We start from the raw sequence: 27,033 nt of genomic DNA, 5'->3' as shown, positions 1-27,033 counted from the left end.
ATCTTCAATAAACACATAAGGAAAAAAAAATCATGGCACCATTTAAGAAGACTTTTTTGCTTCCTAAAGGTTTTCAAACCTTTTGTTTTAATGCAGTAGCATTTCATATGAATCTAATTGTTTTGCATCTATCTACAATGGTTGGTGCTTGCTATCTTACATGTTCATTTCACAAAGCCACGGTGGTTGCATTGAATTTGATATTCCCTTTGAATTAAATACCCCAGCTGGCATCCCTATACAACTAATTGTACTAAATTGCTTGTTTTTGGGTTGGAATTGAACCTTTCTAGTTCAAAAGAGAATCAATTGTTCATATAACTTTAGATTCACACCTTTTTTAAGAAGTACATTTTGTTTTTTTGTTTATATAAACTTGGATTAATAAAACAATTGAATTTTAAAAGGAGGGTAATTTTCTTTGTTCTGACTATTAATGTATTAATCTATGGATTATTAATTTGTATGAAGTTCAGACACTGACCTAAGAAAATATATATCAAAAAGCCTCATTAGGAGAAGGCAAAATCTGTTTTTTTTTCTCTGTTACCACCCCACCCCCCCCCCCCCCCTTCCCTTCATCTTCTTAAAGTTTGGTATTATCTGACTCTGGGTTATTTCTCATTCTAAAAGGAGGGATTAGTTAGTCATACACAAAACACTGGATGCCAGACAGCAGTTGTGATAACGCTTTATCTTTTGGGGGCCTGGGAGTTTTGCCCTTGGGATATGAAAAGCTGATTCCTCGCAGTGATTCCTGCTGGTTTTATTAGAACCTGTAATAGATCATGTTGGCACATGACCAAGCTGGTATTACATGATGTAATGATTTCTTTAGCATGATATTTGATAGCAGCAAGCTGCATGTGTGCTGTTTTCTTGACTTATGTTCTTTGAGATATTTGACACCCTGTAGGTATGTGTTTCCTATCACTGAACACTGTAGTGTACAGTATTCACCTTCCAAAACGGATACAACCATGTTGTCCTTCTAGGAGGATAATACGATATTAAGGTGCCAGCCATAGGCACAACTTGCTGATGGTTTCTTAGTCTTAAAATCAAAAAGACAAAACTTGCACCCATATCTTTCTTCACATTACAAAGGCAAACAATCCAGTGAATAAGGATTTACCAGATATCTATCAGGAAGCCTGTCACATACAGATGTTTTTTTATCAATTGACAGTATAGTGGTTGTCTTGTAGATGACCCGGGAAGAGTGTAATGAAAGTCAAGTTTGTCTCACACAAGGTATTCACTTGGATCAAAAATCCAATGCTTTCTATTTGATAAAAAATACTACATGCTTTCTATTAGATAAAAAATACTACATGCTTTCTATTAGCTAAAAAATACTACATGCTTTCTATTTGATAAAAATACGACATGTGTTCTATTTGATATAAAATACTACATGCTTTCTATTTGATATAAAATACTACATGCTTTCTATTTGATATAAAATACTACATGTGTTCTATTTGATATAAAATACTACATGCTTTCTATTTGATATAAAATACTACATGCTTTCTATTTGATATAAAATACTACATGTGTTCTATTTGATATAAAATACTACATGCTTTCTATTTGATATAAAATACTACATGCTTTCTATTAGATATAAAATACTACATGCTTTCTATTTGATATAAAATACTACATGCTTTCTATTTGATATAAAATACTACATGCTTTCTATTAGATATAAAATACTACATGCTTTCTATTTGATATAAAATACTACATGCTTTCTATTTGATATAAAATACTACATGCTTTCTATTTGATATAAAATACAACATGCTTTCTATTTGATATAAAATACTACATGCTTTCTATTTGATAAAACATACATACCATGGCTGGTCCAAGTTATACTTTCTGCCCCCTGTCACGTAAGTCCTAGAAGCTACAGGCAGTGGCAGGCTATCCTGTCTTTTTTACTCCCCCCCCCCCCTCATGCTGCCTCTCTGAGTGACGGGGTGGAGGTGAACAGGGTCTGTGTCCAGCCAATCATGGTGCAGACCTTGTGCCATCCCCCTCTGCGCCTTAGGGAGTAAGCATTCTAAATTATAGTCAGTCCAGTTCTCCCCCTCCTGGGGTAGAGACATGCAGTCCAAATCTCTCACATCTGGGATTGAGATTTGCTGTCAGCCCTTAAGGGGCCTAGGGCCACCCCAAGACTGGAAGCCAGTGAAGCCAAAGAAAGTATCCGCTGTAATGATACTTGCAGTGGATGCTAATAAATAGATCCTGTTTTATATACCCCTGCCTGAGCCTACAGTCTATTGGGTAGGGGTATGATTGAAGACTGTCATGGTGGGGACTCTCTCTAATAACCCCGGAGCTTGCTATGACTGGAGGCGTTGCACCAGTACCATAATTCAGCCTGAGGATCACCAAAGGCCTGTCCTGTTTCCCCTTACCATCGCGGACACTCATCTCTCCTGAACCCTCACATTTATTAAGCACCATGACACCTGTAGCTTTAGCAAGATCTCCCAGAGGGGAAAGCAGTGCTACACATACTACATGCTTTCTATTTGATAAAGATGCTACAGGATTACAGTTATCCCCAGCTAGTACTGTGGTATTTTAATCAAACATCAATCAAGTGCTTTTGACTTAGTGGTACAATATACAGTAAATGGAAATGTTTGACTTATTTTCCATGCAGCTTGGCATGCACTCTTTCTTCTCCAAGTTATTGTATTCTTACTTGTTGTGAACTCTTAGGCTGCGGTCCCAGTCACTGCTACAGCGCACACCTCGGCGTGCGCTGTGCGTGTAAGCACCACCCCTCAATGGGGCTGGGCCCAGTACTCACCTTCCCGCTGAAGGTGCAGCCGCGCTGTACTCGCAGTTTTTTTTAACTCAATGGAATTGAGTTCAGAACTGGTGACGGGGGCGTGGCCACGCCCCCGCCGACGGTTCACCCAATGAGGGCGAAACAGCCGCGTGAGGTCATGGCCACACCCCGCAAAACCCCGACCACGCCTGCTGCCGTCGCAATCTCCCTCTCTCCCTAAAGACCGCAGATCGCGGGTAGCGCTGTGCACGCGCCGCCCCCCCCCGCCGGGCGCGCGTGTCACAGTGATGACTGGGACCGCAGCCTAAGGAACAATATTAAAAAAATCACGGTTTGTCTTGTTTTTTACTCTTATGGATTATTAAGCAAGAGAGACCCCTTTTCTAACTAAAGCAATAATAGGCTGTTTAAGCCAGGTCAGGACTAAAACATTGACTTTACCCATAGAAGTACTCCATTTGATATGATAAAACGTGTGACGCTGCATCCTTTTTGCATTAAACGACAGTCATGCAGAAGTAGAAGTAATATCTTCCCACAGTGAGAAACTGCAAACGCAAGACAAAGCTGAATATTTAAAGCTGTTTTTCTCTTGTCTAGAAGTGGGAATTAGCACAGCATTATAATGGCATAATCGGTGTGTGGAGGAAGCATTATAACTGTGTTATAGCATGTGAAGTCCTGATTGGAATAATATATTTAAGCCTGTTTGCTTATCTACATATGTGCTATCTATTAACGTGTTGCTCAAATATATATTTGATAAAGTTACAATGCATAGTGATGTAACTTATATTCTAGCATCAGCAATTTTTAATAAAAGCATAAGCTATATTTGTACAATTTTTGTTGTCTTTTTTTTCTTTACTGTATTTAAATAATCATTACCAATGAGTAACAAATCATTTCCACAATCTATTATTTTCGGTGAACAAGTACTCTTCTTCTTTACTGATCTGACAATGTTTAACACTATAAACAACACTTGTAACTAAGATAAGCACTTTCTTTGTGATCTTTTTCTTTAAAGTTCTGGTTGCAATATTTGGAATGAATTTCATTTTTTTTTTTTTTAAAGTAGTGTACATTAAATCTACAGCGGTTCCTACGAATACCAACCTGCCATCCGGTCTGTTCCTGTCTTCTGAGTGTAACCATGTTTATAAGCCCTTTTAATGCCAGGTCAGAATGGATTGACATTTATCATCTCATGCAACCAGCAGGAGGCTGTAGTTGCAAATAACATTGTCAGGTCCTTTTCACCATTCTTTGCAACTGGTAGTTTGTGTCTTATATTTGTTTCCCCCCTTCTACTACTATTGTATTTTAAGCATGCTTGTGTTAATTAGTAAGGCGCGAAAGAGAGGATGCTAAAGAGGTACAGTAGATGAGGCAGGAGGCCAATGTGCTAGATTTCAGCCATTTTGCCAATTAATGGTAACTAATGGTTTGAGGTGCCAAATTATAAGGTATGCACTATGTTTATTTTCTTTTGAATGTTGGGACCCTTCAAACCAGTATCAGGAAATCTACCCCTGTATTTTGCATAGAATACTGATTAGATGTTGCAATAAGAAACGTTGCCAGTAACAAGCTTTTACTCATTGAAATATCACACTGTGCGAAGTGAATCCGTTTCTTCTTGTAAAGCATTCATTTGCTTTCATGCTTTATTTCCGTTATCTACTGTTTGTGGTAAAACAACACAGGCTAATGCCCTGTGGTCTGACAGGTGACTTTGACTTGATACCTTGAAGGTTAAAAGCATCACGGGTTCATTTGGCTGCAGACGTATAAACCAAACCTATATTTAGAACGTGTCAGAGATTTAAAGTTCCACTGTGCATTTATTCCACAGCCTAAACTACAAAGCATAACACCACCTCTAAAAATAGCAAAGTGAAAGGAAAGGGGAACCAGTTATCATTAATGACATAGTACAAGAGGCCATCTTCAGATACTAACATATCTCACTTATATTTCTAATTGTTTTGTTTAGGAGTTTTTAAATTACAATTATGGCAATGTATAGAAATTCAGTGATGATTCAGCATCAATTGGTTATTGTTGTTGTGCCAGTCAATATTTTAGTTATGGGAAATGCAGTTTGTGATCATAATAAGATTGGATCATTCTTTGGACACTATTGGTTCACTGTTGAGTGAAACCAGAGGCAATAATTTTAACGAGAGGGATTGACCAGTGTCTGACAATTCCTTCCATTAAACATCTGTGTGAGATTAAGGAATAAAGTGTGAGCAGATATACTGCATTTGCATGCTAGTGACCCGTACAATGCTTTTTCCCCCTCTCAAACTGTGTCTACAGGTGCCTGGACCATTGATCTCAGAGCTGTGATTGTGATCAGAATGGAAGAGATGGAATTCTATTTCAGGTCCTGATGTTGAAGACATGGGACAGGATGATTGCTAGGCAGGCTAGTAATCACATAGTCTGAGTGCTACATTTTCTGTAGCACTAATGTCGCAGGATTTCTGGCACCAAAAGCGTTAAGAGGTATTTAAATACTAAGGGTAAATACCTAAAATAATATTAAGTATAAATTAGCATTTCTTTTTAAATGACGTCTTTTTGTTTCCATTTTTAATGTTCATATATTTTTTAGCTCAGCAAGTAATATTATATTACTGTGTGTCAGTTATAATAGTGGTGCATAACAGGGATTTTTAACATAGTAATAGACAAAAAGAACAAGGGTCTTTGTATGCTGCACCCTCTATTATATTAAATTGAAATGATGAAACAATTAATATTTAGCCTTTATTAGGTATATATTAAAATATATTCAGAATATTTAATAAAACAAATTAATTAAATCAAATTATTGTAAATAGTAAATAGCACAAAAAATAAAAATGTGAATATACCAAGAATTTATACTAGGGGTAGATTACCTCCTAGTTTTAAGATGTTAATATGTTATGTCTATTGCTGCTTGAAATAATGTAGTTCAAGCAGCTAACTTAGAGTTAGTCTAGTATTAGATAGCAAGTTTAGTGTATCTTTAAGATGAATAAATATGTATTATTAACTTTATACCTATTTGCTGTAGACTGTTGTTATATATGAGAGAGAGAGAGAGAGAGAGAGAGAGAGAGAGATATTGATTGATTGATTGACCAGATAGGTGACCAGTAATGAGAGACAGCCCACTGTAAGTAGTAATCCAAACAAAAGATTGTATTGAAACAAAGGGCACTGCAACCAACGTTTCGGTTACCACAGAGGGACCTTCATCAGGGTTATATATATATATATATAGTGAATAAATGAGAACAAGGCACTCCGTCAGGTAGATATAGGTGGGTGCAAATCCTATATAAGTCAAATAGGCTATACGATACCGTGTGAGCGAGTATCAGAGGCAGCACTCCAGAAGGTAGTCAAAAAAAGTTGTATTTAATGGGACATATAAACCAACGTTTTGGTCCTCCACACGGGACCTTTCTCAAGGTGATGAACGTTCATCACCTTGAGAAAGGTCCCGTGTGGAGGACCAAAACGTTGGTTTATATGTCACATTAAATACAACTTTTTTTGACTACCTTCTGGAGTGCTGCCTCTGATACTCGCTCACACGGTATCGTATAGCCTATATATATATATATATATATATATATATAGACATGCAAATAACCGCATCAAAAAATCACTAACAATAAATAATTATCAAAAACCACAAAATAAAGCAAGAATACTGCCAGTGGCGGTGCTATGGGAAAAAGTATATCAAAGCACAAGAAGAAGGAAAGCCCACATAAAGCATTCTGATAAATCAAGAAAATACAAAAAGTTTATTATAGAACAAATCAAAACAGAGAAATAGATTAAAAAAAAGACAGATTAAAACCAAGCAGGGACTAACAGAAAACCTCACAATAAAATAACACACAAAGCCCATAAATATAAACAGAAGATATAAGGGACACAAATTAAATCTGATAAAGTGCTAATGACATAGATGCAGCATATATGGGAATGTTCCCTAACACAGACAATGGGATCTGACAAGTTCCCATTGAAGGTAGTGACCGGTCGGTCTATGATGCACACATATGCAAATAGAACACAAAGATACACTTGATGGAACAGAACTGCAATGAAACCCCGGGTAGAAGAAATGCACTCAAATTATAAAAAGAGCCTCTCGCTCCCCCCAAAAAAGCACTCGCGCCCCTCCCTCTCTAATCTCCCTCATTTTACACGCTGGCGAGACATACTGGCGGTGTGGTGCGGCAGCGGCGTGCTGCAGTGTCTCCCCCTTGAAACTCTCGGCATTGGTCACCGTCTTCTCTCGCCGCCAGCTTCTTCTTTCGCTCTAATCCTGGTAAATTGATGGAGGTGGGCAATCGATACCGATACGTGGCATTTTTTTCTAAATTGTCAAGCCCTCTATATACAGTATATATATATATATATATATATATATATATATATATATATATATATATATATATTGCTACAGCATGAAGAAGAAGGCAGACATTTTAAGAACCCCATGAAATATGACATTCTTTTCTACAACAGAAGGTTACTGGGGTATTTTCCAGTTAAATAAGAAAGATGTAACGTAGACTTGCGAGAGAAAAATATCTTTTAAACCCGAAGGTGGAATGTTTGAATGACAGAGCGTTATCATGTTTAATGTGTGGAACTCTGCCTGTATACATTCACCTGCTCACAGAGATAAAGAGCTTAGCCATGTGCTTTTGCCAGTAGAAGAAAGGTTAAGCTTTTTACCAGCTTCCCACAGCAACCCTTTGTGTGCCCCGCCGGCGAGAGGAAAATCCTTTCCTTTGCTTCTGTGTCTCCTGCTCCAGAATTGCACCTCGGTTACCCAGGCTTCCACATATTACACCTGTCCTTGCTTAGTGATAAGCCCTACCGTACTTTGCACACATCATCACCCCTCATGCCCTGTCATTTAGCAAAAATGCTAACTAAATCCTTGAATGGCAAGAAAGCTAACTTCAATAGTGATATTTAAAAAAAAAAGCTAATGAGCTGATAGGAGGTCGTCCTCTCCCTATATTTGTATTGCATGTTATCTGATCCATGCCCCTTTGCGATGTTCCTCTCTATAGACAAATAACTAACCTGAGGGAATATGCCAAGTCAGAAAGTGTCCACACCAAGGGAGGCTGGTTGCTATGGCAATAGCCATAGGGCATGTGACCAAGATGGTAATTAGTAATGTTGCTGAAATGGGCGACTGCCTTATGTCTGGACAGATAAGGCTATCTGTCAAACGTTTAAATCTCAGGTACTAACAATGAATCATTTCTGCAGAAAAATGGATCTGTTGTCCGTGACGCATGTGGTGGCACAAATGTGATTACAAATACACATAAAATAAAATGCCTAATTGAAACGTTTGTTTTATTACTTCTGTATCCAAATCAATTTTATTCTCACTGCTGAGGTTCTCATTAACATGAACCAAAGTGGATCTAAAGCATCATCTGTCATCTTCTTTTATCCTTAACTTCAATCACAGGAACTGGAGCACAGTACATAGAAAACGTTCTCGCTGCTGGAAGGATTGCTATTTAAATGCGCACTGTAACATCTACACGTAATGAAACGTTTCTTGTCAAATAAACCATCTTTTTCATCCCTGGGAGTAAATTATCCAGACATGACTGGGCTTCAAGATACAGTCTGCCTTCTGCCTGTCTCTCTCTTATTCAAAACTTTACATTATTTGCTAATCCTTGACTTTCACTATAATGGGTGTGAGCCATTGTTAAAGTATCAGCATCTGTAAACTACACTTTGCAATGACTTTAGCTCATCCAGTCACAGTTTGCTAATGAGAGTGTTACTATATTAGCCAACATGTAACACAGGGCTACGCTCTACTTTCTCTCAACGTATGTGGAACAGACATTCAGCTGTTTGGCTCACCTCTACCCTACAGTCTACCTTGGAGCTATGGAGCAAAGAGAGAATGTGTACTTGCTCCTAGAGCCAATTTGGAGCACGGCAAGGTGGGCACGGACGTTCCATTACTGACCCGGGTTATGAATATGAAACAATGATCCAATTTAAGCGTTTCATTTCCCTCAGATTACACGTTGCTGGTTATGTCCCAAAGTTACCCAGCTGAAAAACCGTGGTGAAAGCAACTGAGCAAAGAAACGTTCACCGTAATATCCCAATGCGCTATATAAATAAAGACATACATACATACAATGTACAGTATCTTATACGACACAGTTCTGATTTTCTTTGCTCCTGTTTTTCCTCAGTGCTGTAGCTGGGAGACAGTGATACATAACGCCCAGTGTGTAGTGATAACTAATATTACCATTTTAAAGGTGCAATCCATGTAATATTATATATATATATATATATATATATATATATATATATGTTTAATAATAATAAATCGGTTTTGTAGTAAGAAATAATACTACTTTTTTAAAAAAAAAATCAATTCTTAATGCCATTTTTATTGAGTTTTAATATACTAATATACTGAGCATCATATTATTTATTTATTTAAATTTATTTATGATTTCTATAGCAGGTTTAGCCCACCTCCCCAGCAGTGCAAGATCTTTGTAACACTTTCCTGTTTGTGGTAATTTGTTGCCAATATTCCCTGCAGTTTGCCCTGTGGGCCCCCCAGCTGCGCAAGGATCATGCTGTCCGGATGCAGAATAAATCCTGGCTCCAGCAGACCTGCAGCAGCGTTTTATTTTTTTAACATTTCATATATATAAAAGGTGCCCCATTATTGGGTGCTGCCCCTGCACTAAGAGGGACCCCAGCCCCTTGGGCGCAATCCTCCCATTACTGCTGCAGCTGGGAGCAGCTGCCCTGCTCCCCAGCTCTTTGAGACGTCCTTTCCTGCTGGAGCTCTGCTGGGAAGCGCACACCAATCGACTCCCACAGACAGGCCCACCGCTACACACTGCCACGTTAGGAAGGCCTGCCGCTATGCACCAGCCCGCCGCTACGCTATCAGGCAGGCCCGCCACTACGCACCTCCCCATCAGACAGGCCCGCAAATACCCACCGCCCCATCAAGCAGGCTCGCCGCTACCCACCGCCCCATCAAGCAGGCCCGCCCCTACCCACCGCCGCATCAAGCAGGCCCGCCCCTACGCACCACCCCGTCAGGAAGGCCCGCCCCTACGCACTGCCCCGTCAGGAAGGCCCGCCCCTACGCACTGCCCCGTCAGGAAGGCCCGCCCCTACGCACTGCCCCGTCAGGAAGGCCCGCCCCTACGCACTGCCCCGTCAGGAAGGCCTGCCGCTATGCCGGCGGGGAGGGGTGGAGCAAAGGGAGGCAATGCAGAAAGTCCCGGAGGAGTGGGGAGGGGGTGAGGGGCACACACCCGCTATGGGGCCCCTGCCTTAGTGTAGGGGGCCAACTTTTACACGAGTCTGTAAATCATATTTTCGGTGTAGAAAACATTGAATTAATACTATCGTTTGTTTTTAGAAAACTTTTTTCGAGCAGACATGAGCACTAGTGTCACTGCTAAATGCATTGGAAGCAGTTACCAGACCAGACATCCATTGCTTAATGAGACAAAGGCCACAGGATGGGGCTCTCGCTCTCATAAGGGCAGCATCCATTCTGGTTCTCCCTAACCCGCCTCCCTCCACCCCTCCCACAAGACTATTTAGAGCGCCATATGGGAGGGGGTCCGACTCCATGCTGGCCGGCGGAGGAGGAAACCTGTAGTATAATACCCAGGGGCAGATTCTTTAACTGTAGGTTAGAGAGGGCTACTGCAGGGATAAAGCTCCATCACCGCATCCAAATCACAAAGGAGTTGAGGGCAGTCCCAAGGGTATGGGATGTATTCCTCAGCCAGTCCAATGGTAACAGGTTGTGGGTAGAAGGCAGATAAACAAATGAGAAGTTAGTTACTGACCCAGTTGTGGCAGCGGTCTTTGGAGTATACGTCAAAGGGGAGTGGTGCACCGAGCCATGGCCGCCGGACTGGGTAGAGGTTGGTCTATCCAAAAATATGGTTTTCTCTGAGCTATTCTCCATAATGGTCACAGCAGAATGGCTGTATGAGCCAGCAAGCTTAGCAACAAGCACATTATATTCTGGTCAGATAGCATGGGGTTGTCAATGCAGTAAATGGCCTATCAGCAACATTGCCGCCAGTGATAACATTATTGCGCAGGCTGGTCCTGCTAGGCATGGCGAAAAGCAAACGTGAAGGCAAACCATGTCCCAGGGAGGCAGATGCCTTGTCCCACTGTAATTGGATAGCTTTCAGGCAGGCAGCGTCAGGCGCACAGGCAAAAAAAGTCTAACCTGCCCATATCACCTTTGGCAGAGAGGGATTAATTGATATGGTCCAGATATCCCTAGCCCCAGGCATGTGGGTAGAATATAACAATGCCTGGCAGCAACGGCGAGCTTTCAGGGAGGCTGCAACCTAGGTAAGACAGGTGATACCGAACTACAGTACTCTTATAATTCCTACTGACTAGTGATGGATTTACAATTTTGTCGCCCTTAGGACCATACATTTTTGCTGCCCCTAAATTTTTTGTCTTGCTCTCGCCTCAATAAACATAATACCGCCCAATCTCAGATATTGTTAGTAGTGTATGTATAATTTCTTTTTATCAAGCAAACATACATTGAACAGCAGAATTATAACATGAACTATAATATCCCAGGCATACAGTAGCCGGACAGAAGCACAGACCTAGCCAAGGAGTTACTGTACATACTGTAAAGAAAGAGCCACTATCAGCAGTTGCTGAAATCCTATAGGAGCCACAACCTGTTCATTATTAAGAAAGGTTGCATTGCTTGTTTAACCTTACGTGTGCAAAGAACAGCTCTGTTACATGAACACTGCATACTTTCATATAACTGGGCAATGAGAAATAGATTGCTCATTAAACAGTCAATTCAAACCAAATCATCTGCACATACAGGGTGTAAGTAGTAATCTGAGAGCATTTACACCCCCTTATTACTCTACAACAACAAAAAGGTGATCTGTGCTACAATCATGCACTGGTCAGACATCACATAAAAAGATATAAATAAAATGTCATATCAACAGACCAGGCAAACCATACATAGCCAGGGCATGTCATAGCCATACATAGCCAGGGCATATATACTGTCTTAACACTGAAAGAGTCGGGATCAGAGGCAGTTTCAGAAATTCTATTCTAAATGTTTCGTTATTTAAGTAATAATAACCTCAGAACAGGGCATTACTGGCCAATAATGCCCTGGCTGGAAGAGTAGAAGGCCCGAGGCAAAGCCGAGGGACTTTAACCCAGCCAGGGCATTATTGGCCAGTAATGCCCTGTTCTTAGGGGATTATAACTTTTATAGGCTAAATGTAGGCTTTTTTCATAAATAATAGACACTTTTGTATAGTTATATAAATTTTTTTATTAAAATAAAATGGTAAATACATGAAACCACCTCTATATACGCTTACACTGCAGATATCTATATCCACATACTGCCGCCCCCTCTGTGTACACACACACACACACACACAGCAACTCACACACAAACTGCTGACACACACACACACACACACACACAACACAGTGCCTCTCCACACACACACACACACACACACACACACACACACACACACACACACACACACACACACACTCACACACACACACACACACACACACACACACACACACACTGGAGCTCTAGACACACAACACAGAATCTCCTCTACACTCACTACACAGCACCTCTACACACACAGCAGCAGCTCTACACACACAGCAGCTCTACACACACACAAACTCTGCTGCTGCACACACATGCTACACCCATAAACACTGCTACTGACACACACACACACACACACTGGAGCTCTATACACACACACACTGGAGCTTTATACACACACACACACACACACACACATCAGCTCTACACTCACACAAACTGCTGCTACACATACAACAGCACAACACACACACACACTGCAGCCACAATAAAAAATGCAGCCACTTACTAAACTTTGCACTCTCCCCCCCCCCCCCCACACACACACAACACTGCACCTCTATACACAACACACTTACTTCTTTGCAGTCTCTCCCCCCCCCCCCAATTCAACTGAATCTGCTCAGAAAATCTCAGTCAGCTCGGGAGGGGGAGGAGTCAAACCGTGGCTGATAAGTCCTGACCAATCCCCTGCCATGTCTCAGAGCTTTTACTTAATTCAAACCAATCCCCTGCCCTGTCACAGATGTTCTGAAAGCTGATGGGCTGGTAATAAACAGATTGAAAACTGCATTTTGCAAGCTGCTGAAATTCAGGGCATTACTGATTGGATAATGCCTGGAATTTTAACCAATCAGAGAGCAGGGTTTTCAATAATGCCCTGAATTTTACCGCTTTAGCCTATAATAAGAAATAATGCATTTAACCTTAAAAGTGTACTTAAAACTACTGCTCTGTTAAATCAGCAGTGCGTTCCTTCATCTAAATCTAACTGCAATAAAAAACGAGTTACTCCTTTAAAATGAGATCTGCCTTCACCTCAGAAGATTTACATAACAGCTAAGTCTAGGCAACACATTTGTTGTATTGTACATATACACCATGCAATGCTTTTTGAGTGATTTCTTTGACATTTTATCTCTCTCTTATAGAAATATTTTCATTTCTGAGAAGGCACGTTCCACATTAGCACAGAACAATGGAAGACCAAGAATACTCAAAGCACATTCGGCCAAATCAGGCCAACTGTTTCATTGTCTATTCCAATAACAATGAACATTAAGTATATTGTTTTCTGGTATTGGTTTTGCAAGCTATGATGAAATTCCTTTTCCAGACCATCTTTGCTTGAGAACACAGAAAACAAACAAACATAACTTTTATAGCATCGTGGCTAAGCTTTCCGAAACGGGCCAAGGACCGGTACTGTGTACCATAGGGAGGAGTCTTGTGCTTCAAATGCCATGGAGGGAGAAGAGATGTTACCCTGAAGCATTGCGTGCTATTTGTTCATGAAATCATATCATAATCTCAAAGCTGTCCTCAGGTAACTGCTGTTTTTCAGATGGTAAACCCTCCAGTAAAGCACACGTGGCAGGTCCACTGAAAGTTTTACCCACTTTACTTTCCAATGGGAAATTTGTTTGGACTCCTACAATGGTAAACCTGATGCACGTGTGAGTTCAGATGCTAGGGTTTTATAACATTAACAACTGGGTCATATTTTCCATTAGGAACTTCAAGAGATCGTACATGGTTTCTTTTAACGTCACTGTAGTATGCACTTTTAAAAGGCAATCCAAGCGGAACTTAAATATATATATATATTGTTTTGTGTTAATGTATGCAGCTGTTGATTACCTTTATTGAAAACTAATTACGTACGCTGGCGATGATTTCCTTCTCCCGTAATCGATCAGCAAAGATCCTGCTTCCCAGCGTTTTCTAAATGGCCGCCTTTCAGTTTCAGTTTCAATCAATCCTTCAGTCAGTGCAACTAAGCAGCTACAATGTAGTCTTGTATTACTAAGTTAACATTATCTATTGTTACAGTTTGCAGCTCAAACTGCTGGGAATATTGGCAACAAATTATCACAAACAGGAAAGTGTTGCAAAGATCTTGCACTGCTGGGGAACTGGGCAAAACCTGCTATAGAAATCAAAGGTTGCTCATTATATTAAAACCGTTAGCAGAATATTGACACTTCCGAGGTGGCGGTAAAAAAACAGGCAAAACAGAGGCGCAAACATTAACTTGTTAAAAAAGTAATTTTTTTTTTTACTACAGTGCCAGGGCAAAAGTAGAGACGCCCCTAAAGACGCCTATTTTCTGTGCCATAAATATGTTCCTGTAGCTACCGTGGTGTACAGTATAGCTGTAGCTGTAAAGTATATGACTGTATAGCGTCATATAGTATGTAAATAAAAAGTCCTAGGAGCACGCTAACTCTGAAGCTAGTGCATTAGGGGAATCTTCACAAATATATATATATATATATATATATCTATACAAATATTGGCGCAGGCATCAGGTAATTTCTAGGAATTTGCCCTTTTTTACTTTCGTACATACTGTACAGTAGCCCTCAAGGTATGTTATGGAGCAGCCCTTCTTAGTAACTGTCCTATTATTCGCCAGTTTATCACCTATTCATTCATTACTTTTACCTAGCCACTTTTTATGATTCCTGCATACATTATATTTGTTTTCTCTGTGAAAACTTTTTTTTCCAACGGTTAATGTCTAGTTTGAAACATTTTATGTAACATGATTATTTTATTTGACCTAAACATTGTTTTTATCCACAGATGAGTATTTTCTTTTTCGTGACGGAAGCTTATCTTTCTGTGATCCCTCTTGAAAATGTGTTTAGTCTTATTTGACGGGTTCTAAGGCTGGTGCTACGGTGCTGCATACCGTGCGGAGGCGTCCGCACACTGGGCGATCACACTGCCTTAAGGCAGTGATCACGTCTATGCAGCGTGCGGGCATGTGCGCGCAATGGCGGGAGGGGGCCTGCGTTGCGCAATGAATCAGTTGAAACTGAGTTCTTAGCGCAACAGGCCGGTCTTGTGAGCGGTTTGCCCAATGAGGGCGAACCAGCTCCGTGACGCCCCTAGGCATGCCCCTAGGCATGCCCCCCACGGCCCATCCACCATGGCCAGGGAAAGCACCTGCTTCACGCGGTTCACTTCCCAGCCTCCGCACGCCTCCGCACGGGCGAAGGCACCATGGCTCCCACCTAAGGCCTCGGTCCCGCTGCGCTCGTTGGCGCGGGCGGCAATGTAGCGAGTTCCCCACCAGCAGGGGAATCCTCACGAGCCAGTCCCGGTCCCCCCTGGCTGCACAGCTGACTACACGCTGTGGCGCGTCAGCCGCTGGAGACACCAGAGAATGGTGTTTCCTAGCGTTGACGCGTGACGTGTGTGGCTGTGAGCCAATGGGGAGGGGAGGCTTCGGGGAGCGGGGAGGAGTGTGGAGTGTAAGCAGGTGAGTGCCTTTCTCTGTGTGTGTGCCTGTCTGTGTGTGTGTCTGAGTGCGTGCGTGCCTGTCTGTGTGTATATGTGTGTGCCCGAGTGCGTGAGTGCCTGCCTCTGTCTGTGTGTGTGTGTGTGTGTGTGTGTGTGTGTGTGTGTGTGTGTGTGTGTGTGTGTATGAGTGCGTGAGTGCCTGCCTCTGTGTGTGCGCGCGTGTGTGTGTATGAGTGCGTGAGTGCCTGCCTGCCTGTGTGTGTGTGTGTGTGTGCGCGTGTGTATGAATGAGTGCCTGCGTGTGTGTGTTTAAACTTACTTTCCAGCTCCAGCCCGAGTCCGTGGAGGGAGGGGGGGGAGAGTAGCGGGTCCCTCCGCTCAAGCCACGCCCCCCCTCCCTGTCAAACCGCCCACCACCCGCCCACCTCCCGCTCTGGCTCCCGCTCCCTACAGACCGCATATCGCGGTCTGTGTATCTCAGCGCACCGCCTGTCAGCAGTGCGGGTGCGCTGACTCTGGGAGCGGGGCCTTAGCCTAAGAGTTCTCCTTATTGTTGCTTTCCACAGTTTTGGTGCTGATGATTCTTGCTGAGTTTTGTGTCCCAGACAGAAAGATACATCTAGTGTCAGTGCTGTGTCACTGTCATGCATAACATCATTTACAGGTACAATTAGTCTCTGTTCTTAAAGCAGCAATCTCCCCCGCCAGAAACCTATATTACTTAAACTCAATAGTATGTTTAGTATTTTGCCCCTGCTCTTAAAAAAATTGCAAGTGTTAAAAACATGATTTTCTTATATGTTTAGCTTTATACTGCACTGGACTCTGGGGAGAACCCCATTTTAACCTCCCAGACAGGTAATATTTTAAACACGTATATCTCCTGAATGAAGCATTAGATGTTAACAGCTTTTGAAAAAAGCAAGTACAGATGTAGCAAGACTTACATTCCCCGCGACTGCGAGAAGCTAGGTCTAAATCCCCGACAAGGATTTACGTTTTGCGGGTTGGATGTGGTTACCACAAGTGGCCTCGACTGCACTGCGAGCAGAACAAATTTCGTTTTAGCATTGGTTGTTGTAAAAAAAATGTTTTTATTAGAGTACAGTAAATGACAGTTTAGATATAAATAACAAAGACTTTGTGAAATAATACAATCTTCTTCAATCTTCCAAATATACAATCTTCTTCAACCGACATCTTCTTCGGCTTGGCCCTTGTGCAGTTTTAAACTCACCTGTAAAATAATTGTGAGAATGTTATTTATTAATAATCGAGAAGAAATAGATGCATGAATTACACTGTGGAATGCTGATAAATACTGATAAATTTGTATGGAGCACACATGCGTGTCATTGAATTTCTGCACATGCAAACTGTATAGAATGCATGTGCAGTACAGGTATAGGATGGGAACTTAGCCACTAGTATTTTGCTGCGGGCATTTTCGTTTGCTTACAGGAACATGCCTTAGAAGCATGGAGTGGGGGAGGGTGGATAATGTGTGCACACTTTGTCTATGCAGTAGATGCTGTTGTTAAGTTGTGTCACTATTATTGCCAAATCCCACATCACTAATGTTAGCACTTAAAACGTACATTTTACAAAAGAAGGAGCCTATTTCAGTTACAATGTGTTTATTTCAGCGAAACGCCCATAGTATAAAAGTATAATAGCCCAAACCTAAGAAGAAGGGAGTGGTGGACATAGATAGATAGTGTAGGCAAGTATAAAAGTATAATAATGTATGCAATTAATTATGCAAATAGTGAGGCATTAGTGTTGAGCAGAATTTTTTTTTGCCTACATTACAGTTTGATTATTTTAGATTTTTTAGATATTTTATTGCAGTTTTTATTTAGTTAAACTCTTAATTTAAAATTGTATCTACATTAAACAGTAATTATTGTTTTAATGTCTCTATTTTAAATTTATAAAAGTATAATAATGTATTATTATTTTTCGGGAGCAGCAGACAAGTATCGACCTTGGTGGTCAATTCTGAGATTGTTACTTATTAATAAACAAGAAGAAATAAATGCTTAAAATCTACTGTCTATACGCATGCAGGTCTTTGAATGTAGGCGCATGCGTGCTCTATGGAATGCATATGCGTGTCTTTGAATTGGCATTTGAATGTATGAGGAGGGTGGGGATTGTCTTCACATGAATGAAAGGCTGAAAAATCAGATGGGACTTTAGCCAGCGGTATTTCTCTGCTGGCATTTTTGTTTGCTTACAGCAACAGACCTTCGAAGCAGGGATTGAAGGTAGATACTGTGTGCACTCTATAGGCAAGTTGTCAACATTGTGGCAAAATAAATGTAAATATTACACAAGAAACAGCCCATTTCAGTCGATGTGCTTACTCCGATTAATATATATGTATATTGTATATATATATAGTTGAATATAACAAGTAACAGAAGTTAATAGGAAAAAGTTGAAAATATTATTAGTTATTAAACTTGAATTGACATCTTCTGGCTGTCTCTTGTACAGGTTCATTCTGTAAAATAATTGTGAGATTGTTACTTATTAATTAACAAGAAGTACTAAATGCTTAAAGTACACTGTACAATATATGCAGTTCTTTGAATGTAGGAGCATGCGTGTTCTTTGGAATGCATATGTGGATCTTTGAATGTTGGCTCAAACGTGTTCTATGGAACGCATTAGCGAGTCATTTGGGAATGACAGTTCTACTGTATGTAAACTTACTGTACATTTACCTTGATTATCCATGGGCAGAGGCTGAAAATTGGGAGGCAGCAACTTGTTGTAGAAATTGTATGAGGCGATGATGAAAGGGGTATGCTGCCCACTGTTGTTTGACTCGATCATGTAGTTGAGGTGTAGGTTCATCTCGTTTTTGGATTTGGTTGGTCTGTAATAGTAATGGCACAGGTACTCGGGAGGTGTGGTGGGGTTGGGGGGGCATATCTGAGTGACCGGTCCGGAAAGGTCTATTAAATCTCTTTCTCCTTCGAAAGTTTCCATCATCGAACATACCGATCCATAACATGTGTAGTGCCCAGTATCCGCCCCTCTTACCGGGGCACGCTATTCTAATAAAGCAATCATTCATGCTTAAGTTGTGGCGAATATAAATCTTCCGGCCCTTTTGTTTGTGTCTTTCTGTAGAATGGGTACTTTAAAGCGATATACTCAGATGTCAGATAGAGTTGCCCTCTTATCTGTACTGTCATGAATGGCAGAATAACTGCAGACAGGTTTTGTCTCGTATATTGTAAGTGCCATGTGGCATGCACAGTGTTTTCAGTCTAGTGTGAACCTGCTACAGTGCTTCTGATGAGAAGCATAAGAAGATTAAACAAAGAAAGGCAGTGTTTAAAGCGAGACATTTCTATATTGTATCTTTAATTGAAACACGTGGGATGTTCCTGGCATGCAAGGGCACGGATCATGTACTGTGTCCACTATGCAGTAGGTGCCGTATGCAGTACATGAATTCTAAAGCACTATTGTAAGAAACCTGATCCTAAAGGGTTAAGTCGGTATAGATGTAGCGAGACTTACTGTCTAAGGATAAGGTCCCAGTGCCTCCGCTGCACGCGCGCCCGATTCCCCAGTCTGCAGTGAGCTGCAGGAAGAGAGACCGGGGGGGGGGGCGGGGGAGTGACGGGGGCGCGGCCATGACATCACCCGGCAGGTTCGCCCTCATTGGCTGAACCGCCGGGGGGCGTGGCCTAGCACTCTGTCAATTCTATTGAGAGCAGCGAGAAACTCTCGCCACAGCGCTGCGGCCCCCCCTCGCAGCGGGCCCGGCGCCATTGAGGGGTGGGCTCTCGTCCCTGCAGCATCCGCCACAGCGGGCGCTGCAGTAGCAAGCGGGACCAAAGCCTAAGGTGCTGCAAAACACCAAGTGCAAATCCTCAGCATTTATTTGCAATCTGCGGTTCCAAAGAGGCCACCTATGGCTGTCGAGTATCATAGGCGAAGATATTCAGTGCACCACCTGCCAGCCACATGTACTGAACTGCAATAACATCATTATCATTATTCCAGCTGACCATAGTCGAGCCACAGATGAGCATCGGCTCGCCCGTGGACAAGGCGTGAACAACACGCGGTTGTCATCTCGCACCTTCTCGCGGTCACGGAAAGTGTAAGTCTTGCTATATCTGTAGTGACCTCTTAAGGTGCAAAATAAATGGCAACCAGCATGGATTGCTGCTGTAAAGTCCACAATAATATCATTATGGCCCTGTATCCCAAGTAGATAAAGACCCCTATTCAATATGGGGAGGGGACGGGTGGGGGTGGAACTCAGTTATTAAATTCATAACCTTTCATTCAATTGCATGTGAGTTAATACTTTGTTAACAGAGCGTCATCTTGATTTTCACCACATCTAATCACAGCAAACTGTTACTGGGTGTTGAACAAACACGATCAGGAAACTCCCCCTACTTGTTTTTAATAACAACGCAATGAAGCCAAAAGAATAAACGGGTGCTTGATACCGGCACTGCATGGTGTGTTGTTACGGAATAGAATGTGGAGCCATTTGTTTGGAAAGACTGCATGGGATTATTGTCACATTGACTGTGTGGATACTACTGCCAAGGTGTGTTATGACATAAGGCGAAAATGTGATTTTCGATGGCATGGTTAATAATTTATCTGAGCAAAAAGAACAAATGTGTTGAATTATTTGGATACCAGTCAAATCCATATTAGAATAGTGTTGTAGGTGTAATAGGCGATGTTTAATAAGCATATCACCAGCGGGGATTTTAATTATCACTGTATATATTTAGCACTTGCGTCGTTGCTTTTGAATAATAAAACTATTTTGTTTTCTCTTTTGACATTGGTTGTATAGAGTCTAGCTCTTTGGACTACCTATCTGTTTATGAGGTGTAATATATACCTCTTCTTTAGGAATATTTGTATCCTAGTACTGATTGAGTCGTACTTGAATATCCTGCTCTATCACACACATTCTGTTGTTAATATGTTATATACATTATCACTTTGCACCTCTGTACATTCTTCGTGATAAACTCTACTTTCGGATTCAGGCTGAGCGGTTGGTCACAGATAGTGGATAAGCATATCATAAGCAAGGTGAGTTGTAATCTCCTAGTACTAATGTACTGTGCAAGGTAACTATCATTGGTCAAAATTAGGGGCATTGTATATTATGTTTCTTAATCTACACAGTGGAAAGATCATTTCATGCTCATATATAAAGAGCTTCGCTTTTGTATAGTTATTAATTGCATTACGAATGAACCAGTGGACTATGCCACGAGTATTAAATAAAGGAGGTTCAGCACAATTTCTCTTGTTAATTAATAATGCAATGTATGAGGTTTCACCAAAGCTTTCACAAAGTTGGCAGTGACACTTCCTGACTCAGGAGAGATTAACTAAGAATAAACTGCTGAATTTTCTCCATTTGTGAAATTAGATAGAGATGCTCACAGTAAAGAATGATTCCTATTTCTACAACATAATCATGTGCAAATTGTGTAGAGGTTTTACTGCCTGTGCTATTATCAACTACACGTTCTGTAAAGTGGGATTTCTGAATTTCTCATTATCAGCCACTTTCTTTTTCCTTTATTTGCATCGCTTTTAATGTGTACCAATAGCTGTGTTTTGCTTAGGTTGAATATTTTCTTTCATATGTATATATAGTTAGGTTATATGACATGAATGTTCCCAAAAATGTTTAGTGAAATGGATACTGTGTTTGACTTATTGTATAGATCAATCACACTTATCATTTTAATTATAACCGTTTATTCTTAGATGAAGTGCTATGTCAATTACCTTCTATACTACCTCGGCTTTGTGTGAAACGACCATTTTAGAAACAGCACAAAAGTGACAGAAATGCCAACAAATACCATTATGTTACAACTGATTCACATCAAATGAATTGAAAAAAAAGCAGAAAATGAAATCCTTTCGGATTGAAAATAATCACTGAGCGAGCTTCTTTCACCATCGTATTACTGGCAACTATTCCTGACATCTTCATCCCAGGGTTCAACTATCCAATCACCACCTACAAGTAGACAGCTGCTCACTCGCACTGCACACAACACGTTCACACAGTTCTATAAAAGATTAGACATTATAGCAGATGTGTTCAGTACTTGTATATTATTACTGTATAATTAAGCATATGTAAACACACACTATATATATATATATATATATATAAAAAAAATAAAAAGATCACTTGTGAGCACATTCACATGTCTTAGACAGGTCTGCATCCCTGCCTTTCACCTTTATCACTTAGCATACAGTGCTTCTACTGCAGCAAGGGATTCTTGGAAATGACATGCAAATGAGCACACCGTGTCACCTTTTGCCTGAAAACCATTTTTACATGGAACCTTTATAAGCTAATGCTCACTGTTAACACAGCTGTTAAAACACAGCATGGGAATCAGATGCACAGCCAGAGAAACCATTCACAGACATGTTTCAACCTTCATGGGTCTCATCAGTGTGAAGTTGGTTGTACTGCAGGCTTTGCAATTTTCAAGGCTATAGGATTTACCATCACATTTCAAGTTATGGTGGGTGAAAAAGGCGACAAGAACCCTCCACCGTATAGCATATAGCAAATGAAAAAATATATATATATATACAGTATAGTGCGTGTATATGTATAAGTAATATACCATATACAATACATGGTGCACAATTATGATACTGTATTTGCTGATACAACAGTTTTTCCACCAATAGTCACGTTTAATTCCAATTTCATTCTAAATTAGTTGGGATAGAATAACAAAACTCTAGCATATTATCTTCAAGCAGCCAGATCTTCTGCATTTGAGGGAACACTAAATGAAATGAATGTGCTTGCCATGCTTTAATAAGATTGCAGGGGAGGGTTCCAAATGCGCACAATCTCATCAGAATTGGAAATATATAAAGAGAAGAAGAGACACACAATAGTGTAATATTGTATATAGCAGTATGAGCAGAGAAAGTATTGCACTCACATTTAGTGAAATCAAGCAGGCATTTCGGTTGCTTAGTTTAACCACACTGGTGTTGCAGACTCTCCGTTATCAGGACACCTCTGATGATGTATACCGCCTCCAGCAGCAGGACTCGCAGTGTCGTGCAGGCTCACCGCTAGCAGGATATTCTCAACGGAACAGATGAAACACAAATAGTGTAATACTGTATATGTGAGTATTAATTGAATACTAGTGCAAAATGTGCACTCACATTTTATGTGAAAATAATTCGCTTTTGGTTGTTAAAGTAACCAACATCAGAGAGTGGTTCTGGAATCACAGGATACTTCCAGTTGAGAAAGGAAAAGGACGCAGGGAAAAAGGAAATAAATCTTTATGTGATAAAAGCAAAAAAACAGAACTGCACCCAGATTACCAAAAAAAGGCTACACTGAAACAACTGGATCCCAACTCTCAATACTCCCCAGTGATGGCCATACACAAGGGGATATCACATAGAGGAGGTACATCGCTCCAGACAGCTCCCAAGGGTCCTGTGCAGTCTGTGCAAATGAGAAAATAATGTCCCAACACGTTTCATCTAATAAGACTTCTTCCAGGTTGTTTCCATCAATGGGGCGTATTGAGAGTTGGGATCCAGTTGTTTCAGTGTAGCCTTTTTTTGGTAATCTGGGTGCAGTTCTGTTTTTTTGCTTTTATCACATAAAGATTTATTTCCTTTTTCCCTGCGTCCTTTTCCTTTCTCAACTGGGAGTATCCTGTGATTCCAGAACCACTCTCTGAAGTTGGTTACTTTAACAACCAAAAGCTAATTATTTTCTCATAAAATGTGAGTGCACATTTTGCTCTAGTATTCAATTAATACTCACATATACAGTATTACACTATTTGTGTTTCATCTGTTCCGTTGAGAATATCCTGCTAGCGGTGAGCCTGCACGACACTGCGAGTCCTGCTGCTGGAGGCGGTATACATCATCAGAGGTGTCCTGATAACGGAGAGTCTGCAACACCAGTGTGGTTAAACTTAGCAACCGAAATGCCTGCTTGATTTCACCAAATGTGAGTGCAATACTTTCTCTGCTCATACTGCTATATACAATATTACACTATTGTGTGCCTCTTCTTCTCTTTATATATTTCCAATTCTGATGGGATTGTGCGCATTTGGACCCCTCCCCTTCAACTACTCAAGTGGCCCAGAACGAACCCACTTGTTATCCGGTGCGGCACCCATCAAGGGAATCTTTATATATTGTCTACATTGGGACTATAAGTATCCTTTTTAGCTCACAGTATTTTTGCGCTTGTTCTTTCCCCCTCTTTAATAAGATTGCGTATTCATGTTCCTTATCGGAAACTTCATGTGTCCGATAACAAAGTGGTTGCAGATGTGTTTTTCTCTTGGCTGTTATTGGATTAACCGATGTGGGTGTATAGAAATAACCAAGTGATCTGTAAGAGATACAGATGTAACAGGCATTATCCCCTCTTGTTAGTGCAGAATACCACACGTCAAATCCGGTATAGAAATAATGCACACGTTATTATTTTCAGAGGGGTTAACGCTCTGTTAAATATCACATTAGCGTTACTGCAACACCTCGAGATTACGGAGGCAATAACGTCAGGTACATCTGTACTAGATAAGGGTATAATTCCTAGCACAGCTTAATATAGTCAGCACATCGCACGCTACCTTTACAAGCACATCATACTTCCATCGGCCTCCTGTATGTGGAGAACATTCGTCTATTTCACCAGTAAATACATATTGAGACTACATCGCATTCATTTAATTCATAGACTTCAATTCCTTCAGAAGTGAAGCAGCAATTTGCCCCTAGAATTGTTAAACCTTACTACAGATATTGGTACTGGGGTCACCAAGAGAAAGACACAACTGCGTCTCCCAATGATGTAGCTGCTTTCTGTCAGCCCCCAGAGCGATTCCTGAGCCCACAACTATTTTGTGCCTGGCAGGCAAATATACTGAAACTAGTTCAATTGCTGCTTTAATATTTATATTATTTAGAGGCACAATCCCTCTGAGTGCAATTTTCCTCTGCATATTCTTTTCTCAGAGCCCATGTTTCTTTGTGAAATCCTCTTGTAGTTTTCTTTTTTGGAGGCATATATATTTTTCTTCATATTTTACAAACTGATATTCATGGCCCAGGCTTGATTATTGCAATGTTAAAGTTCAATATAAACCCAAACTATTCCCAAATAAAAGTAGTGCTTTATGTTTGTATATTTTGTGGCACTTATTTTGATGTTTTTGTGGCTAGGATTAAATAATGAACAACCATAAAAAAAAATGCTTGAATGCATATTCCAAACCCAAGAAATGCTTGCGAAATTCCAAGACATTAGTACATACAGTATGCATTATTCTTACCCAAGTACTGTAACTTACAACTTTACATCTGTATCATCTTAAATCACATTCTAGCAGTATATTGCCATTTGGACACCAGAAAATATACCTCCAGAGATCTTATGTTGCATATTGTGCAGTCCTGGTTTACGCACCTTTATACTGTATGTTTGCATATTTTTAATTTATTCTATCTTACTGAGAGTAACAAAGACCTATTAGGCTTATGCAGTTGATTCCTCACTTTGTTACAGAACTAAAAGTCTTAATTACTGTAAGTATTGTACAGTCATGGAAACCTGTACTTTAATAGCATGTGGGAAATAGCAGTTCAGAATCAGCCCACGTATCCTGTAGCTGTAAGGAATCCTTGCTGTGATACTTAGATGTTTATAAGTACTGTACTGTTACATTTACTGGACACAAAGATGCCTATTACTGTAGGGGGCTTAACACCCAACGAATAACTGCCTAGTGCATAGCACTAACTGCAAGGTACGCATTTTTCTATCTAAGTAAAACACTGATGGGTTGTAAACTGGATTTAAATCTAAGTGTTTGTGTAAAAAGCCTGGGACGGTGGGAGTTCATTTGTATAATATGGAAATACATGTTTTGTATACCTGCAGCTAAATACACATATACAGTATTATGGACAGCATACTGTACAGTATGTGCAGAAGTTCTGTGAATAAACTAGCACGGGACATAGAAGAAATGTGATCTTTCTGCCTCTCTGCTTATTCATTGTTTAGATTCATTTTGCCTGTTATTAATGTTTATCTCTGCACTGTAACAATGGCAGTGAGTTCTGTATGTCATTTCATCATTTTATATAGACTAATAATCCCAGATATTATGTCAGATCTAGATATAATAAAGCATCAGTGTTTTGATTGGTGTCACTTGTGTGTATGTGTGTGTGTGTGTGTGTGTGTGTGTGTATGTATTCACATCAAATGGGCACCAAGGGAACCCATGTCACATATGTATATATTTATTTATTTACCGTAGATAGTTCTGGCTTTATTGTTACCTGCCACAGTGCCATGTGTGTGCCGGTCCATACTGCAGATTAAGCCCATTTAGCTTTCCCAGCGATACCTTCAAAACACTTTTTCTGCCGCGGTCCTACAATCCCAGTGTCGTAATGCAGGGGGCTCACCTTCAGTCCTCTAAATCCCCAACAGGTCAGGTTTTAAGGATATTCCTGCTTCAAACATGACTTAGCCACCTGTGCTGAAGCAGGGATAGCCTTAAAACCTGACCCATTGCGGGGTAGTCTTGAAGACTGGAGTTGAGCAGCGGTGTCTTAATGCACTATTGTGTTTAATGTCCTGTTTCAGCATCTTGCTGGGATAGTAGGGGTTCTGCCTCCCCTGGTCACTGAGAAATGGAGATGGGTGTTGTAGGAGGTCGTGGTTGTTTCCATCCAGGTCAGCAATTAGGCTGAGAAATGCCAGAGTATTTGTAGGAAGAAGGACGAGAGGAATAATTCATTAACCTTGTTCAAGCAGGGAAACTAGGGCTGGAGTGGCTATTAGCTGCATGGCAAACCAATCTGTAGCCTTTCCCTATGCACAAGCATTGATTTATATATTCACATGCACAATTAATGCCTGCATCGTAAAGCATACAATGCAATTTTCCCGACGGAAGAACTCATATTGAATAGATCATGTGTAAATCCCAAAGTACTTCACTGTTTTAGAACATAAATGATACTTGCAGCGAAGCTAGTCGCTGGTTTTTATTAAAACGTTAAATTCATCCTTTTTCTTCCGAAATAGAAAACACTGGCGTGTTCTTCACTTATGAAACTGTCTGCTACCGAGAGCAAAGACTGTAAACATACAGTGCCTGAAATGATCAAACAAATG

The 27,033-nt window shown here is 40.7% G+C and overlaps 1 protein-coding gene across 2 annotated transcripts in view; it reads left to right on the top strand.

Annotated features, from left to right (window-relative positions):
• ANK2 (ankyrin 2) overlaps nt 1-27,033 on the top strand; it is a 613,918-nt gene that overhangs the window by 226,478 nt on the left and 360,407 nt on the right. The gene's annotated exons all lie outside the window — the stretch shown is intronic.

The sequence above is a fragment of the Ascaphus truei genome, chromosome 1 (assembly GCF_040206685.1).
Source record: "Ascaphus truei isolate aAscTru1 chromosome 1, aAscTru1.hap1, whole genome shotgun sequence".
NCBI classification, from domain to species: domain Eukaryota; kingdom Metazoa; phylum Chordata; class Amphibia; order Anura; family Ascaphidae; genus Ascaphus; species Ascaphus truei.
Note: the sequence above shows the minus strand (reverse complement) of the source record. Positions and strands in the feature narration are given on the sequence as shown.